Source organism: Podarcis filfolensis (assembly GCF_964270895.1).
Source record: "Podarcis filfolensis genome assembly, chromosome: 10".
NCBI classification, from domain to species: domain Eukaryota; kingdom Metazoa; phylum Chordata; class Lepidosauria; order Squamata; family Lacertidae; genus Podarcis; species Podarcis filfolensis.
This window is the reverse complement of record NC_139612.1, coordinates 22,674,030-22,694,660: the sequence shown is the minus strand read 5'-3', so window position 1 is coordinate 22,694,660 and position 20,631 is coordinate 22,674,030.

Here is a 20,631-nt window from a genome sequence, read left to right as displayed (position 1 = left end):
ATAGGATGTCCCTTCTCAGAAAATGGCATTGCTCCAAATAAAGTCCCACCATCTCCGTCTTTCCTATTATACATCATTCCTACATCGGCTAATCTGTGCTCTCTGCCTCTGAGCTTTCTGTTCGCCTACTCTAAAAGCCTGCCGGGACCTGGGAGGCAGGTCAGGGATGCTTTCCAAAGACACTGAGTCTGTCAGCTGTCTCTCCCCTGGTGCTTCTTCTTCCTCCTGCTCCTCTCCCAATATTTCCCAGCTTCTCCCCTCTGCAGCCTCTGAACTGTGACCTTCTGCAAACCACTGTTCTAAATCTATATTGTCTCCATCTTCTCTGGGAAGTGCAGGGGGGGGGCGGTCTCCACCATTCCTCCTCAGTCCCGTCCCTGACAGGCAATGTGTTTTATGTTTTATCGTAATACTGTGTTTTTAGTCAATATACCACCTTGTGATATTGTTTATGAAAGTGTGGTTGATAAATTATTGAATAAAAAAGAACCACTGATTTGCCAGCCTTCTTGTGGAGAAAATCTGGCCTACATTGAGTAAGCTATGCTTGTTTTAAAATGTCCATGCTGTCAGGTGCTTGAGTTGCCTCTGTATTCTGAATGTGCATGCTTCTGCATTAAGAGCATCCAAATAGTGATTCCCTAGCTGTATGGATCCCTGTTGGGACCCTATAGAGTGTCTCAGATCACGGTCAACTCCCAGTGAGATGGGGAGTGAGGAGAGAGAGAAGAAGGACATTAGTGTTTGGAGAAACTATACTCTACTAACTGTTTCTTAATTTCACAACCTTCACCGCGACTGCAGAGAATCACAGTGCTCTGAATTTATTGGTGCAACCTGGCGAAGAATTTTATATCATGGCTACTGAACATTAAAAGGTCTGGCTTGGCTTGGTGTTAAACTAACATGTCTAAGATTAAATATGGCCAGAACTGATTTGAATTTTAAAGCCGCTTGAAAGTCAAGCTTTTAAGAATCTTTAGTGGAAGTGAGGCCTCTGCACATGAAAGCACAGCTGTGCATTGGGGCTTGATGCTGATGTCATTGGGCTATTATGCACAAACACACACACACAAATCAGCGATCCAGGGTGTTGCAGTCAGACGATCCTCAGAGTCCCTTCCAGCTCTACAATTCTATGCTTCTAAGAATATTCTCAACATTTTATATGATAATAAAATGCTTCTTCTCTGCCTACACTCTCCAAAAGGTTCGATTTTGCAATCTGATTTTTCAATGGTTTGTTTTGGCATTAGATATTACCAAAACATAAAGGTCAGGGGTAGTCAATGTGGTGTCCTCCAGATGTTGCTGGACTCCAGATGTTGCATCAACCCTAGCCAGCAGGGCCAATGGTCAGGGATGATGGGGTTACAGTCCAACAACCACATTGGCTACGCCTGCTATAGGATCTCATGATGACAGCTGTACAATGCCCATGTGATCAGAACATTCACGGTGCACACAAAATCTCTTCCACCACCATATTTATCCAGAATCATAACCTTGATCAATATAGGGAGACTCTTGATACCAGAACTGCTGATAGATAAAAGTGCCTTCACCTTTTGACTCTTGAGCTTTCTTGCAACAGCACAGCTAGATTCAAGGAGCTGGGGGAATGAGTGATGCAAGTAGCTTGGGAACAACTTTCCTTTCCTCCCAAATTAGATTGCCCAGGGCCAGCATGTTATAAAAAGACTAAGATGATCCTGAAAGTGAAGGCAGAAACTTTACTTTCCCCATGCTATGTCAGAATGGGCCTCTCCAAATTGGTTGCCTTTTTGCATGTATATTCTGCAACATGTCTCTGATACAATAATAGTGCATTAGAGGTGGATCTATAGTCTGCCTTCCGTACATCATTCTGCTTTATTAGATGCTCTGTTCTGGTTTTTAAGTGTCACCGCATTGCAAGAGGGGTGTTCTTGCACTATAGAGCAGCAAAAGGAAAGGGAAGTAATGAGTTAAAAGCATTTTTGAATAACCTGCTCAACATCTACAAGCAAACGGTGTAGGTGTTATCTCCTGGAAGAGTGTTACACAATAAAACACAACAAACAAGGAATTTAAAAGCTGCTCAAATGGAGGATGGTACCTTGCCTGAGGCCCCTATTGGCATAAAACTGGCCTTGGAGATGACTGGGTCCTAAAAAGGTAAAGGGACCCCTGACCACTAGGTCCAGTCGTGGTTGACTGGGGTTGTGGCGCTCATCTCGCTTTATTAGCTGAGGGAGCTGGTGTACAGCTTCTGGGTCATGTGGCCAGCATGACAAAGCTGCTTCTGGCAAACCAGAGCAGCACACGGAAACACCGTTTACCTTCCCGCCGGAGCGGTATCTATTTATCTACTTGCACTTTGACGTGCTTTCAAACTGCTAGGTTGGCAGGAGCAGGGACTAAGGAACGGGAGCTCACCCCGTCACGGGGATTCGAACCGCCGACCTTTTGATTGGCAAGTCCTGGGCTCTGTGGTTTAACCCACAGTGCCATTTGCATCCCAACTGGGTCCTTACTGACCTTTTTTTTAAAAAAAAAAACTTAAGTTGATTATGGTCCCATTGACAAAATTGTGAGCGTCTCTTGGAACGCAGGCAAGCCAACTCTATGTTAGCTGTAGGCTTTTTTGTTTTGTTTTTTGCATGATCTTAGCCAAGTCTCTCTCAAGTCACAGTTTTCCATTGGCAAAATTGGATTTGTCACAATATCATGAGGGAGGCTTGCAAATATGCCCATTGTGAGTTCTGTTGGCTTAAGCAACCTTCACTGTGTGCCTAGCTATAAGCTAGTTTGCTCATGAAAAGCACCATATGACTGATGTCCCTTTTCCATCCACCACCAAGCTCAAAATAGCATTCCACGGATCTAAGAAAAGGTGTCCCACAATGGTTGTTGAAAAATCAGTGCAATCCATGCTGCCAAATGCTCTCTGCAAAGTCTCCTCTTCCTTAGAGGATTTTTTGAGGACCAAATTTCACATCTCCAACAGAAAATAAAGTCAGGATGAAATTCAGCCTATGTAATAAAAAGTAGAAATCAACCCGAGAACTTCAAGGTTATGCTACTAGTATTGCTTCAGATATCAGACTTTAGAAGCTAGGTTTTCTTTTTCTTTTTTTAAAGACCTTCTGCTGCCATTATTAATTTGCTTCTTTATGTTCTTTTTATAGGATGAATTTTCCAGCTGAAGGTTGTGAAAGCATCTGCATTGTGTTGTTACTGTAGGACACCCGACTTGCACTATATATTTTCTTTGCACGGTGTCTCTCTGTACAGCAGCTAAGCATAATCAACGATGCCTCCGGGAATGCACTGAATAATTGTGCTAATTTAAAATTTAGTCAGCAAAGGACCTTAAAAAACTGGATACCTCTTGGTAATGATGCATCATTAGCACTTTTCATTCATTTATATTTTGTTGTGTTTAGGGACTTGGGTATTCAGGAGAAGAAAGGTAGCCTGACAAGAGTGTGATTGAATCAGGCCCCCTGATATTTGGGAGTGACAGAAGGTGATGTGCTGTAGCTGCAACTGACAACTACTTTAATGTGAACCACTTATAAATATTTACAACCCAGAAGTCATTGATGAATCTGTGCAGAACCCCGAAACGATACCAAGTTGCGCCAGTGTTTATTTGGGAGCAACTCTTCCTGTCCCCAATATTAAAGTTTGGGGTGACTTTTTTCTAGGTCTGTCTTGCATGCTCTGTGCTAAATAATTTTTTTCTTTCCTTTTCCTCCCACATGAGAAATTTTGATTCCAGCAGATGACAATGGATATTAGGATTTGTGCTTCATGTTCCACAAACACCACCAAATTGTATGACGGTTCTGTCTATAATAAATGACCCATACAAAGCATAGGGATCACAGTTATACAGGGGAACCTCAGTTGTCAAACATAATCCGTTCTGGAAGACCATTCGACTTCCAAAGCATTCAGCAACCAAGGCTCAATGGGCTGTCAGCAAATTCCATTGAGAAAATGGAGGAAAGCGCCTCTGAAGACATTTGACTTCCGAGGCGCGTTCGAAAACAGAAGCATTCACTTCCAGGTTTTTGGAGTTCAGATTCTGAATCGTTTGGCTTCCGAAACCAAGAATTTCACTGTACTCCTCAGAAACCAAGATTCCACTGTACTCCTAATTCTAAAGCTGGGGGTGGGGGTGGCAGGGGATGGGGAACTTGAGAAATTGTTGTAATTTTGCTGGGTTTTTTTTCTTTTTTAAGGAGACATGATTCTGTCTATAGGCAAGTCTTTATACACGGGCAGCAAATGTGATGCCTGCAGATGTTGTTGGACTTTCACTCCCATAAAACATAACCAACATGGCAAATGCTATGGGGTGAGTTATAATCCAAAAACATTTGGAAGGGCACCACATTGGCTACTCTTCTAACTGTGTCTCCAGCACCAGTATCTAAAGTATATGGGACCAAGTGTTCTTCAGACCATGCTAATCCCCCACAAGGCTTACAAGAATGATTAGAAGATGAGACAGGGCTACAGCAGCAATGGGAACAGGTGGTGTTCCAGTTGTTGCTAAACTGCATCGCCCAGTATCCCTGACCCTTGGCCGTGCTAGCTGGAGATGACACATGTTGAAGTTCTGGAGGTCCACAAGTTCACTATCCCCAGTGTGTTACAGGACTGGCTTCTTGCATTAAGCACAGCAGTGTTCAATGGGATGGGAGCTACTTTCCCCAGGTGTTCTTCATGCTTTAAAAAATCTATTTGGGACTACGGTATGTAATCTGGGACTTACAGAACTGGTAAAGCTAATCAGGAGTGGATCTTGCCAGTCACTTGGATGGAAGACCAAACCCATGAAAAAATAAAATCAGGCTTAATTTTTTTAAAAAAACCTTTTTTCAGCATATGCTACACTCAAAATGGTTTATAATCAATGACACATACATTGGCAACAGTTTCACTCCCAACCACATTGACTAACACTCAAGGGCATTACAAAATCCCCAATACTTAATCAGAAACAACAAAATAATAGTCTCAAAACAATTATTTTCAGTAACCCGTGCAATATCACCATATTCAATTCTTAACCATTTATTTTACCTGAGTAGAGAACAACATTCCAATGAAAGCATTAAAGCATTAAAGTTGAAGGATTATTCAACAAGCATTGAGAGAAAATAGCCCCGGAGAACTATTTTAACAGTGCAGTGTCTTCTCAGAAGTTCAGTGGGACATGCTGTCAGGTAAGTATGTATAGGAATGCAGCCTAAGAGATGTAAATTGAAAGCTGATAATTATGAAAATGGATTAAGCCTGTTGTGTCATTTTGAAAGGGGTTGGAGTGGCCAGCTCCTTGGCGTTGCCATTCTCATGTTGATTGTTACCAAAGTAACTCTAAAGGTGCTTAATGAGCATCTAGACTTTGGAGGTAAGAAAAAGAAGGAAGGAGAAGAAGATTATTTTACAAAAAAATAAAATAAAAACCCTGTACCATTTCAGCTTGCAGGTGTATGTTGCAGGGCAAAGGTGAGGGCTTGTTACTTGCTTGAATTCTTCCTCTAGGGATGGGCAAATCTGTCAATTTTAGTTTCTTTCAGTTTTTTATTTAAGTTGCATTTCCCACATTTCCACATCAGTTGGTAATTCTTCTTCTTCTTCTTCTTCTTCTTCTTCTTCTTCTTCTTCTTCTTCAAAAAGAAGTTATCATGAGAATCTACCAGTCTGAACTTTGGTGTGCATTTCTCCTTTTTTATTTTTATTTTAAAAATAATTTTTATTGATATTCTTTCTTACAACAAATATCCATCATCATTACTAAACATTCATTTTCCAATTTCCCCCCTCCCTGCTGACTTCCCTCAGCTTCCATTTCTGGTTTGTTACATCAAATGGTACAATCTGCTGTTTGTATTTAACACTACGTTGTCCCATTGTTATACTTCTTGTTCTCTTTAAATAAAGTTGTAAATGTTTATTTAAATCCTGCCAATGAGTTCAATTTTTTGTTTGTTTCTGCAAATATGTTATAAAAGGTTCCCACTCTTTTTCAAAGTCACTATTGTCCTTTTCACGCAGCTTGTCTGTTAATTCTGCTAACTCTGCATAATTCATCAACTTTTCTTGCCATTGTTCTTTGGATGGTACTTCTCCAGTCTTCCAATTTTGTGCTATTAAAATTCTTGCTGCTGTTGTAGCGTACATAAACAATGTCCGTTTTTCTTTCATCAGCTCTTGTCCTAAAACAAAAAAGCTTCTGGTTTTTTACCAAATGTTATTTTAAACATTTTGTTCAATTCATTGTATATCATCCCCCCTTTTTTAAAATAATCTTGCAATCCCACCACATATGGTAAAATGTACCTTCTGCATTTCTCCTAATATATACATTTTTTCTCTGCCATTTTGCCTAACATACACCTTTCTGTGAGCAATTTCCCCCAATACATGGTTGTGGGGTGCTGTTGTTGTTTTGAACACTTTACCACAACATATGCATTTTTGCACACATTACTGGGCTGGAGAAATGCATTACAAAATTCGGAGGAGTGCGAATTTTGAAGGCTCGTTGTGTTTCAGTTTGCGCATTGTTTCAGAAAGCGAGGATTAGGTGGGTGAGCCTTTAACTGCAGTCTGAATGGAATTTCTACCCTATCTCTACCTGACATCTAAATCTCCCTCTATGTGGAAAGACAGCATGTCAGGGAAAGGATGAGACACAATCCCCGCGACGTGCTAACTCTCCACGTGCAGGGGGCTTTTGATATACATAGGAAGCATTCAAACATACGATCACACCCACACACCCTGCAGTCAGAAGTGGCAAAGTCCCGGGAGGGCTGAAATAATGCACAGATCAGCACAAAGCTGCGAGCATGGGAAGCCGTCGTGCAGATGTGCATTTAAACACAAGTGCGCAGCTCCACATATTACAGAAACAAGAACTGGAAATGAAAAATGGGTTGAAAAGTTCTCTCTCCCCCCCACACCCTCCAAATCCTGGAGGTACTCAGCGGCACATTTTCTATGTGCCTGCGCTGATAAAGTGCATAATAACCTGTTAGCTTTGTGTGCCTAATTTTCCTGTTTCCCTCGATTTCTTCACTGTTTCTTTAATGTAACAATGAGAATTTAAATGACCACTGGGGCTGGATACTCCTTTCTTTCCTGACCTGGTGGGTAATGAGATAGACAACACCCCAAGCCATTATCCCTTCGTGCGCTGAGTGGGAGTGCAGTTAACTTTGATAGCATAGAACTAAGTACATTTTTAATTGCAAGGGAAAAAAATGAGAATAACCTATTCCGTTTAACATTTTTACGGAGTAATTACACATAAAATTAGCTAACTATCAAAGTTCTCCGTTCCTCCCCACCCCCACGCCACATGCACATCACGTTAGCTCAGTATGTAGATGTTTCCGTTTTAATGGGATTTTAAACAAGCCGAGTCAAGAAACCCCACACTCTTGTCATTTTGTTGGTGTCAATCAGTGTATATGTTTTGTCTATCAGTTTTGTAGTGCTAATTTATGAAATCGGCCCCGTAAGATTCTCCTTTGTTTGTGCATATTAGAGAAGCTACGTCAGATGATAATATCTTATCTGTTTCCCCCCTCTTTCATTTGCATTTCATTTTTGTCACAGCACCGTCTCTGCCACCGTCTTCCTGCCATGTGCATCACATCCCAGTATGTAAACAATTTTACCGACTTAGATCGAAGTGATAGCCTCGTAATTTTTTAATCATAAGCCGCATATACAAATAAGAGAGCGAAAGCATGCAAGGAAGCATATTTGGGTCTTGTGACTAATGGTAACCCGGTGCTATTGAATTACTGAACTGTGTCTGAGAGCTAATGAGAAAAAAAATCCCACGGGAATCTTTAACCAATGCACTTGGAGAGCACCTTAGGGACTCATTCTGTGTCTGTCACCTTTCCCGTCTCATTGACACAAGACTCCTTTGCCACCATTACACTGTGCAACCATTTCACTTTGCACCTCACGATTAGAATATTAAAAGGAGAGAATACTACACGACTTGCTTCAGATAGCCGAGTTGTTTTTGACACTTAAAATAGAAATTGTCACCAAGCTATCACAAGGACCTGGGTGTCTTCACCTTCTGTGGAACCTTCTAAACCTGATGCCTTATTTTGCAACTAATGAGCTACTTTGTGGGGGGCTTTATCTCCCCCCCTTTAATGGCAAAACTTTGTTAGCAATGACCAGTTATACACCCAAGGCACAGTTGAATTAAAAGCGGCCTGGCTGTTTATTGAAGCATGTTCTGGGGAGGAGTGTCCTCCCTAAAGGGATTACTTATACAGTCTCACAAAGCTGGTTTTGAGTAGATTTCCATGGAAAATCTGTTGTGACAAGCTGTGCTGGGGCCAAGAGAGTGAAGGACAGGTTGTCAGAGATGGATTGGAGGAGTAATGGGGAGGAGCTTAGCTCCACAACTTTTTTCAGAGCAGGAACAATGATATCATCTGCCAGAGTGCCAGTGTCAGGGACTGTGCTGAGGAGGGCTACAATGAGGAGCCATGGTGGGTGCTGCCTCCTTCCCCTGACCCTGAATCTCACCAGGAGCAGGAGGGCAGTATAGATTTAGAACAGTGGTTTGCAGAGGGGCATAGCTCAGAAGGGAAAAGCTGGGAAATACAGTGGTACCTCGGGTTACATATGCTTCAGGTTACATATGCTTCAGGTTACAGACTCCGCTAACCCAGAAATAGTACCTCGGATTAAGAACTTGGCTTCAGGATAAGAACAGAAATCGTGTTCCGGCGGTGCGGCGGCAGCAGGAGGCCCCATTAGCTAAAGTGGTGCTTCAGGTTAAGAACAGTTTCAGGTTAAGAACGGACCTCCGGAACGAAGTAAGTACTTAACCCGAGGTACCACTGTACTGGATGAAGAGCAGCTAGGAGAAGAAACACACTGGACGAGAGAGGGTTAACAGATTCACAGTCATTGGACAGCATCCCCCTTCCCCCCTCCCACGTTCTAGGAGAGCTGAAAAAGTTGCTGAATAGAAAGCAAAGCTACGTGGAGGTGATGTGGATTGAGAGAGGGACGGGTGTAGCCTTAACTGGAAGCACCACCATTCTTAAAGGGAGACGTTCATTATCCCTTGCTATGATTATTAAAGAATTCCAACTGGTTCACTTTGTTCTGCTTATCTACTGCCGGGGGGGGAGGGGGGAGAGGAAGCCACTTCCTTGAAGCCTAACAGCCAGGCAGGTTATTGATGGAGCCCCCTTGCTCCAGCAAGTGAATGAGGGGATAATGGGGCTTTCCACTTTTCCTATTGTTTGTGAAAAAAAGACCACTTACCCATTTTCCAGGCGATGGCGTTTGGTGTGGCTGCCGGAGAGCTGACTTGGTTAGCGGGACCTGCCTGCACAGTCAGCTAACATCACAGTCAGCCTCACTCAGTTGCAGGGGCTGATGGGATTGCCTGCCAAAAATTTAAATATTAAAAGGACAGTCATGGCCCTATAGGGCTGGTGGGTACTTCAGCAATGGACCTGATATAGCCAGTCTTCAGTCAGGTCCACTTCTGGGGCATACAAGCTGACTGGGCTGTGAATAGCCAGCACAGCCAGGAATTGGACGTCTCACCCACCCTGTATGTTGTGGTTATTCCCAGAGGTAAGCAGGCAGTGCATGTGTGTGGCCTTGCTGTTGAATTACTCAGCTGCTGTATTCAGGGTCAGGAAGGAATTTGCCCTGCAGACAAATTGAGCCTTTCTGGGGTTTTTGCCTTCCTCATAGCAACTGTCACAACTTGGGGAATAATAATAATAATAATAATAATAATAATAATAATAATAATAATAATTTATTATTTGTACCCCGCCCATCTGGCTGGATTTCCCCAGCCACTCTGGGCGGCTTCCACAAAGACCAAAAATACACTAAGATGTCGGGGGGCCACTAGGGGGCGCATTGGAAGATGGCCAACAATACCATCTCTCCGACCCACACGGGGTAATTAAGAGGCTGTTATGGGACTAGGCAGCCTCCCTTGTTGCCCCAAGGAAATGGGGAACACTGCCCTTGCCTGCTGTGCCCATAAATCACCCCCTAATTCGAAAGAAGGGGGTGAGGGCCCTAGGCAGAATGCCCCCGTGTGGACCTCGGCTCTCCTGGATGCTGTCTCTGATCGCGCACTAGTTGCAGCAATTTGGAATAATTAATTACAAAAGAAGCAAATGCACATATTTCAAGTGAAGAAGGGGAGTGGAGTCTGCTAATTTAAGTGACCTCTGTGAAAGAAGACGACGGGTTGGAGAAACAGGAATATTTTACGATGAAGATACACCAAAGGCAGGGTATGTTGACAACGGGACTGAATGGGGGGGGGGAACCTTTTTTACTTTCCTTCTATGTGATTTACAAGAACCCCTCCTCATTAGAATCGTAGGTTGAACTGACCCAAGCAGGATGATTAAGGTCTGTGTGGAGATAAACTTTAACCAAAAGTATGCTTTATGGAGATCGAGAAGCAATAAGTGCTTTTGGGAATGGCGCAGCAATTAATTCAGAGTCGCCATCTTGCCAAAGGATTTATAGCCGGGAGGAAGAATGGACTTGTTTTCAGACTGCATTCCTAGTGAATCTCCTCAGAGTTTTTGAGAAAGGAGGCAGATTGGTGAAGATTAATGACGCTAAGACTGTTTTAATGTATGGAAGTGATGTTATATGGAAAACGTCTGGATATGGCTACTGGATAAAAAAAATAATATCCACACAGGATTACAAACTGTTCTAACCAGCTTGCGGAGATTATCAGAGGTCACAAAGAGAAAGGAAAAATATATGAAAATAACAACAAGAGATATGGAAAAACAATAAGAAAGGACTGGATAGTACTGTGAACATCATAAGGTTAGATTTGTGGACATTAAAACAGCAGTAAGAAGCAAGAAGTTGATTGGATCCCCTTCGGAACTTGAAATATGGGTACCCCCAACAAAAATTTAAAATTTGGCTGTGTAATTTGGAATTTATGTAATTTGGTTTGATTTGATGTGATTGGTCGGTTAATAAAAAATTATTCTTAAAAAAAAAATACACTAAGATGTCACATATTAAAAACTTCCCTGAACAGAGCTGCCTTCAGATGTCTTCTGAATGTCAGGTAGTTGTTTTTCTCTTTGACATCTGGTGGGAGGGCGTTCCACAGGGCAGGCGCCACTACCGAGAAGGTCCTCTGCCTGGATCCCTGTAGCTTTGCTCATTCTCGCAATGAGGGAACCGCCAGAAGGCCCTCGGCGCTGGACCTCGGCGTTGCTCAGAAACGTACTGGGAGCCAATGTAAGTCTTTCAAGACTGGTGTTATGTGGTCTCGGCGGCCGCCCCCAGTCACCAGGCATTGGGTTGGATCCTTTGTCAAAAAACTAAGGATGGGGTGGGTGCCCCAGCCCAGGATTTAGGATAAAAACTCAGGGTCCCCTGGTAAAGGGATCCAGGGACAAAATTCTGTCCTTGGGTTGTGGCTATGGAGTAATATCATGATGAACTCATGAAGTTCATCTTTTCTCATTACTTTGGAACCCTGTTTCTTCACAGAGAGCTTTAGAAGCTACTGCACAAGCATGACCCTCCTCCCTTGTGATTATTAATCCCCATGGTGGTGCCCCCTGCCCACTGTATAGAAGGCTCCAGATTAGGGTAGCCAACATAGTGCCCTCTAGATGTTGCTGGACCAACTTCCATCAACTTCAGCCTGCATGGCCAATGGTCAGGGATGATGCGACTTAGGTCTTAATTATGGAAAGTGCTATATATATTTCAAACCAATAAGTGAAATAAATAGGGTCATAAATAGGGTCCAGTGTGGCCTGATAATATAATAGTCCATTTGTATTTGCATCTAGATGTCTCTTCACAGGTTTTGGCTGCGTGCCACGGATTGGGTTTTGCCATGACTAAATAGTCATCCACGAACTCTTTGGAAGTATCCAGTCCATACCACACGGGTGGAATTCCATGCAGAGGCCACAGATGACCTTGCTCATGCAAAGTTAGTTATGGTCATACAGCATTGTGTCATGGGTCCTGTCCATGGAAAACACACCATCACCTTCTCAAAAACAGTGATGTGCAACTGATGGTGTCAGGGGCTTGTCTGGATCGGAAGATTGGGGAATGCAATCACAGGAAGATCGGATCCTAACAGAAGAGGAGGGGGAATATTCACACCTCCCCCCTTTGCTTCTTACGTTTCCAGAAGCAGGGAGACAGGCAGACACAGAATCTGCACAGTTGAGAGAGGACCTAGCTAGCTTTGAGATAGTAGCTAAGCAACCAGAAGGGAGGAAGCAACTGGGTGATACATCAGTTGAGAGTGTGTGTGTGGGGGAACCCCCTCCCTCCCCCCGAACTAGGAGGTCTGAGCATGTCAGAGAACAAAGGAGACGCAGGGGGGGGGGAAACTCCCCATTGGCACGCTTCTTGCTGCGGAAGTGGGGAGGAGTCATAATAGGCAACTGATATCCTTGCGGAGAGTTGCCTGTTTGTGCTTGTAACAGAATACTGTAATAAAAAGACTATAAAGCTACCAAATGCTCATTAATTCTTATCAGTGAGCCACCGGAAGGGGAACTCCTGTACATGACAGATGGAGTGGGTGGTCCACTGCAATTTCACTCCAGAAAAAGCAGCTCTAGCACTATAGATGGTATATCTGGGATGATCCAAAATGTGATCTATCACAGAATACTTGGGATATGTAACTGGACTGCTAGAATTTTGGCAGAATTCACAGTAAGTTAGATGCTACAGGACCTCGTTTCAGTGAAATTTCCCAGAGTTCTTCATCAGAAGGAATGGGGGGGAGGAGAAAAGAGTCAGTACTGAATAAGGTTAGTGACTTAAATCACTTCAGGAGGCTTGTGTCCCAATAACAAGCCCTTAACACATCAAACATTTGTTGACAGTAGCTTAACCAGCAGGGGATCACAGATTACTGTCAATAAGAAGCCAAAGTCTCTATTCCAATCATTGATTTTGGCATCCAGCACCGCGATGCATTTTAGTTCCCAGGAACATCTTTCAAAGGAGCTACACAAGTTCCATTTGAAAGAGAGCCTGGGAAGTCAGAGTTCATATTGAGAGAAGTATTATTCACCCCACAAATGACAGAGATGAATCCCAAGGACAACATGAAAACATTGGTTCGAAGAAGACACAGTTGCCAATATTATGATTTTATTCTGTTGTTTCTTTGAGTTTGTGTTTAAACTAATGGCCTTCACCAATTTTCTTGTCTTCAGCATTGGCTACAGTCCAATTTCAAGTTACGTGTGCTTAAACTCGTTCGTTCTGGTGCCTGTTTGTAGTCACAGAGTTTGCTCCGATTCAGAGTACTGTTTATTTGTATTTTATTTCTATCATGGGAATTGTAAAAATGTAAGATGGTCAGTTCCTAATAGTGTAAATCCACAGAGCTTTGAAAGCAGTGAGCAGTCATGTGTCTTTCTGAACTTTCCCAAGGCTCAATGAAAAGGAGGGTGATTTCTTGCTCTCAACCTCAGAAAGCGGTACAACCCCTCACTGTTTTCAAAGCTCTGTGGCTCAGTGTTCCTAGGGGAGTACTAAGTGCTGCTCTATAGACACAAGATCCTGGTCTCCTAATGACACTCAGGAGTCATTGTATTTCAGCCTGATCAATTCATGCTCCCTCCAACATGAACACACATTGGCTACATTCCACTGGTACTTTATTCCGTTTTCCTGACATTTTCATAGCTCTTAATTTTCAGATTTTATGTGATCTTTCTATTGGAAATCTAGTGCAATCTAGCAGAAGGTTACCACTAATTTCCAGGTTAATTGTTTCCAGAGAAAAAGATTTGCTTAACTCGGAAAATCACAAGAATTTTCAGTTTTAAGTTCCCCACCGCTCATGTGGCAAAAATTGGGCTGGTATCCCAGCATGCAGTCCTTCCCTGCCGTTTAAAAGTTAGTGCAAGGAATGTTAGAAATCAGGACAGGAAGAGCTAACATTACAACTTAGCACAATAAATCCCATGTTGGAATACAGCCATTGTTTAGAATAGCCCATTGGATGATATGTTCTCAAATCTGTCCCTACAGATGGAGGAACCTTGAATGGGTTTATTCACATGTGGAGTTTATTGCATTAGTTTTACTTATTATAATGGTAAAGGTAAAGGATCCCTGACAGTTAAGTCCAGTCGCAGACGACTCTGGGGTTGCAGTGCTCATCTCATTTTACAGGCTGAGGGAGCCGGCATTTGTCTGCAGACAGTTTTTCCGGGTCATGTGGCCAGCATGACTAAGCCGCTTCTGGTGCAATGGAACAGCGAAACCAGAGCAGTGCATGGAAACAACGTTTACCTTCCTGCCAGAGTGGTACCTGTTTATCTACTTGCACTGGCGTGTTTTCGAAGTGCTAGGTTAGCAGGAGCTGGGACCCAGCAACGGGAGCTCACCCTGTGATGATAGTCAGGGCTATTTTTCTATAAAAAGAGGTGCCAGAACTCACTAGGAACCTTGTTCTCTTATGTCATTGGCGCCCACCTCAGAGGTGCCAGAAGTCAGTTCCGGCAAATTCCAGCTGAAAAAAGCACTTCTGCTTCTTTTTCAATTTCTTATGTAACTTTCACACAGCATTATCTGCTCCCCCCCACTATACCGCCATGCCATGCTAAATATCATTTGCACCACAGTCACAGGGCTTTTGAGTTCCTGTTTGTCTCTTTTCTTCAGTTTTTTCCTTAGTTTGTTTTCCTCCTCTTACAATTTCCAGCTGCCTCGTTCTTCTTTCCTCTTTCCTTGTTCTCTTCCCCTCAACTACCCCTCTCCAAATGCTTTCCTGCTCTCATTGTGTTTTCCCACTGCCTGGATCTCTCTCCCTCTCAGCTACTTCCCACATTTCGCTGCTTGCTTCCCCACTCTTAAAGAAAAATCTCATTTGCCTTACCTTTTCCCTCTCACCTCACCAGTGGCAGAAAGTGGTGGTGGCTCTCTTGCTAGTCCAACGATTCACCTTCACTTGTTTCTCCTCAGCTGCCCAGATCCACCATGCCTTCTTGTCAAGCACATGTGTTGCTGCTGTTGCTTTGGCGATCACTTGTAGCTGAGTAAGATTGTCTTCCATAAACATGGTCTTAACAGTGAGTCCGTAAGTGACTGTGGAGGCCAATTCTGGATCCACACGTCCTTCCACAGTGAGACATAGGTTTCCAGACAAAAGTTTGCCAACCCTCACCATGACATGTGCTGCACACACACCTCAGCACCCTTGGCTGGCCTCTTCAAGAGTAGGAATGATGGTCAGCAAACCCTCAGCTGTGACCTCTGGTGGCAACAGCCATATAACAGCCCACAAGGTGAAGGAAAAACTTGCCCCATATTGGGGTGAGGCGGTGGGAAGGCTGCAGTACCAAACCAGAGAAGAAATACCTGTTGAAGGGCACTCCGACCACAAACTGCTTCAGAGTTACATAACTTATCACACAAAACTCCTGTGATTTCCTAGGTTTCTAGACTTCAAAAAAGATTTTCTCTGGAAGTAATTAACATGGAAATGAGCGCCAACCTTGCACTATATTCCCCTAGATTTCCAGAAGTGTCTTTGACATCAAGCTGAAATGTAATGCAGAAATTATCTGTTATGGAAATGTCAGGAGACTGGAATAAAGCACCATTTTGAATTCAGCCACCACCAGTTCTTTCCACCCTGTCTACGAGGCATATGTACCTCATTTCCAAGACTACATGACGGTGGGTGGAAAAGCTCTTCACACATGCCCCTTTGTATGTGCAGAGATGTCCCTTCTATTGAATGGAGCCAGCCTGAAAGAAGAAGCTTTTAAGAATGCAGAACAAGAGAGTCATGGATGGTCTCTGTCTAGGTTTTTCACACACAGAGCTTATGGGTACACCCAACTGCTTTGGGTATTATAAAAAATCAAGTTTCTCAAGCAATCAAACATTTACAGATTTCCAACAGGAAAATACTGTCATTTGCTCTTGTGCCTGAGTTACTGATGTCCAGACTTCGCTGGCATGGACAACTTTCAAAAGACCTAAATGATTTTAATGGTGTCACTTGGAGCCACAGCCAAAATAAACCAAGAGTATATGTTTATAGTCTGTGTTTTAGACATGTCTGGGGCAGAGGAGCTTTGGAAGCAAATTACTTCTCACTCCTGCATAAGGGTAGTCCTTCAATGTCACTTTTTTTAAAAAAATAGGTCACTGGCAGGTCAAGAAAGGACAGCAGCCAGGAGAGCTGGGGTAAGTTTTGCACACTGTTCATCCTGGATCTTGAAACAGTCACAAGATGAAAATAGAATATTAGATGCACCATTGAGCTTTATAGCTACAGATGTATCAACACATATGACCATCTTCATATGTGAATATCTGTTATATATACCGACAAAAAATGCAGTATATCTGTCGGCATACACCCACATGCAATTATTACACAGAGCATCTATTGAATTCAAACTCTCTGCCATGCGTACAGGGCCGCAGATGGTATGTGTGCTGATTGTATGCAAAAAGCCCTAATATACGGCACTGATAATTAAATTACGACAGCCATGAAAAAAAATAGGACACCATCTAGTCAAAGTTAAGCAATTTTGACACCCATTGATTTCAATGGGAGAGAGCTAAGCTCTTAACACACCCACTGATGTCTATAAGTGCTCATGTCTGAGTGGTTTGCAACTAATAATTATTGCTAAATAATTAAAGCTCTGCGGATGTCTGCATCCTTTTCTCTGAGTATATTAAAAAGGATTTCAAGACGAAAGGGAGAGACGCCTCTTTAAAACATTTAACATGTGTGATGCATAACATGTATGATAGATGTGGGCTTTACGGAACTGCAGCAAACATATTGCAACAGTGTGCAATCCTTTGAGTGGCCAGCGTAATGTTAGAATCTGTAGTTTTAAAATAAGTGTTCAGGGCTGCTGGTAATATTGTGCCTATATAATTCCTTGTTGATGTTGCTATACTGACCTCTTCAGGATATGAAAATTTGGAGCCTTGTTTATTGTTCCCATGCATCTCTCACTCAGGGTACAATGCACAATGCCTAACACTTTCTGTCTGAAAGTTTTCCAGGCACTTTGGTTTCTTTTTATAATTTCTGGTGCTAGTAGCCCATATAAAATAGCTTGGGGATAATGATTTCAAAGCTAATCAGAAGAAAGAGAAAGTTCTGAGCACACTGAACTCCTCCAATAAAACCTCTTAAAATCAGGTGGGGAAAGAGAAAATTCCCTCTGTAGTTTAAATGTGAGCACTTCCCCCTCTTTTGGATTTCCCCCTTTATCTTTTTGGAAATCTCACCTAATTATTAATTTGTGCACTAAGATACATAGCAGTTTCAGATGAAAAATGTTATTCTCATAAATGAGTGGACCACAGCTAACCTCCTTTAAAATAATCTGTATATTTAATCCCAGTTATTACTGTACTGCAGCCTGCGACCAGCTGTAGTTAAATTAAAAGTTCATTTGTTCAGTGTCGATTTTATGAGTCTAACCTTTCTCAACTAGGACAGACAAGCTCCTCAAAGGATAATGATACACCCAATGATATAAACTAAACTTGCTCCTTTTCTGCAGTTTTATATGAGGAATTAAATTAATTTCATAAATACAGGACAGCACCTCTCAAGGTTTAGTCTAGGTCGTTTTTCTGCTAAATACAAACGGCTCTCTGGAGCTCGGACAATTTCCTATATTTGTCTGTGACCAACTACAGTTTCTCAATTAGAGTCTGACGCGCCTTTTATACATATATATCATTTTGTAACTTACAGTCCTCTTTGGCCGGCATTCAAAGCTATGCCCCGTGCCTTGTTTATGTTAGAAACAACGGCTCTCTGAACTGCAGCTCTGTTTGTAACTATTTATGGTTTAACAAATGACAAAATACAGAAGACCGAAAAATCTTGGCATGGAAAAAAGGTCTCAGTCTGGTTTATGTTTTCATCTCCTCTCCTCCACGTTTATTGATTGTGTTAACAACGGCAGCATATTCTGTTTTCACACTTTATTGCGTGACACGAGGCAGGTAACTTAGATTTGAAGACAGGAAATGTTTTAAGAGAAAAGTGATTCCATTCACAACACTTTGTATCTATTATTGTGTTTTTCAGGCAAGTCCAGGGCTATTTAGACACAAGTCCCTCAGGGATCCTACTAGTTTACCCCTTAGCTAAGGTGCAAAAGATTGCAACCTTACTGCCGAGGCTCAAAATTCTGCTACAGGTCAACTGACTGGTACACAATGACCAGCAGACCAAATATTATTTCATTTCTCACTCATTAAAGTTGCTGCCAGAATTATCCAAGATAGGTAGAACTTTCCTTATACCTCACAGTAGTCCCTAAAAACCTTCCACAACAGTGGACTAGAATGTTATCCTTTTCACTTGACCATCCCTTCTCTAACTCACAGCTAGGGATGTAAGAAGGAATCATTTTCTGTTCTGCTCTGGATTCCTCATATGCAGCACTGCTTCTGTTCCAACGTAGTTCATCTACTTGTCTCACTGTCTGTGGTGGCCAGCTCTATTTTTCTAGAGAAAGAAGAGCCGGAACTCACCATGAACCCCTGCCTTGCTCTCTTATAAAGGCAATGGTGCCCACCTCAGAGGTGTCAGAACTCAGTTCCGGTGAGTTCTGGCTGAAAAAAAGCCCTGGTTGTGGCAAAATTTCTGTAATTTATGTAATTTACAGAGAGATGTTTGAGCGGCACACGTTATTAGGTCTGGCTTCCATACTAAAGCTAACAATAGGTCATTTTCCTGTGTTCCCATTCCCTCATCCCATTATCTTATTTTTACTGACATTTACTGGACCATTTTCACATAGAGAATCTTTATTTTGAATCTTTATTTCTAAGGATCTAAACAACTATGCTTCTGACATGAAAGTAGGAGGCTAGCTGAAAAATAAAGAGTTTTCCCAGACATGTTAAATAATGGGACTTGCCACACAAAGGTGCATTCTTGCAAAGCACACTATGTAATTGTATAATAATAATAATAATAATAATAATAATTATTATTATTATTATTTATTTATACCTTGCCCATCTGGCTGGGTTTCCCCAGCCACTCTGGGCGGCTTCCAACAAATGATTAAAAATACATTAAAACATCGGTCATTAAAAACTTCCCTAAACAGGGCTGCCTTCAGATGTCTTCTAAATGTCAGATAGTTATGCTAAAGTTATCTCATGAAAAACAAAGGTAAAAAGAAGTGTGATTTAGATAAGACATTTCTCAGATTTCTTAAGAGAGCTGACTTGAGGTTCCAAACTGCAGACATTATGGAATTAGAATGTTCTTCTGTTCCCAAAATATTCCCATTTTTAAAGGTTCTGCTGTAGTTGATTTCAGGCTTTATCTATAAAAAGGAATGTTCTAAGAATAAGCTCTCCGACTGTGGAGCCCTGTTGCTTCCTATTCTAATTCCAGGTAAGTAGAGGCTGGTTGCTGAGCAGATAGGAAAAGGCAGAGATAGGCAAAGACACAAACATACCAAAGCACAATTCTATATTCACAGTCCGTATTAACTGAAAACAACTCCTGAGCCCTAAGCCCTGGTTGGCCTTCATTCAGGATAAACCATTCACATAGAGCTTCCCAATTCTGTCATTTGCAAAGTGGGTTTAGATATAAAAGTATTTCCGAAGGTCCTTTATCTTTCCTGCCATGACTCCAGATAATCGGCATGGGAGTCTAATGTGCATTGCTCAAAGTAAACATAAACAGGAGTGGCAGTAAGATAATGCTTTCTGGAAGGGACGTGCGGGGGAAGATTTCTGGAAGAAATGGGACATGGGTTACTTCCATGTTCGTATCCAAAGATTGCAAGAGCTTGTTTAGAATGCTTTCCTCTGTCCACAAAACTTCCCTGTAACTTACAGTATAAAATCTGTGTTATAATATTTCAGGACACCTGTGGACATTGCTTTTTATTGTCCATTTATGGTGATTAGTGCTCGTGATGGTGTTGAGGCAGTTATCTGCAATCCTGCTTTCAAAACTGCGCCTGCAAAAGTTTCGAGGACTGATACGCCGCTCTTCCAGTTGGTACATATCCCATAGTTTCCTGCAGCAATCATGTAACTTTCTATCACAGACATTCCAGGGTTTGGTTTTGCCCCACTTTTCTTGCACTACATTGCAAGAGAGACCCTCCAGTCAGCAATAACACAATATCATTGGGGAAGCGTTACGAAACAACTTATAGAGCAGAATGGTGTGTGGAGAGTCCAATATATAGGTCCGTATAGTTAAAGCTATGGTTTTCCCAGTAGTGATGTAAGGAAGTAAGAGCTGGACCATAAAGAAGGCTGATCGCCGAAGAATTGATGCTTTTGAATTATGGTGCTGGAGGAGACTCTTGAGAGTCCCATGGACTGCAAGAAGAACAAACCTATCCATTCTGAAGGAAATCAGCCCTGAGTGCTCACTGGAAGGACAGATCCTGAAGCTGAGACTCCAATACTTCGGCCACCTCATGAGAAGAGAAGACTCCCTGGAAAAGACCCTGATGTCGCGAAAGATGGAGGGCACAAGGAGAAGGAGATGACAGAGGACGAGATGGTTGGACAGTTTTCTCGAAGCTACCAGCATGA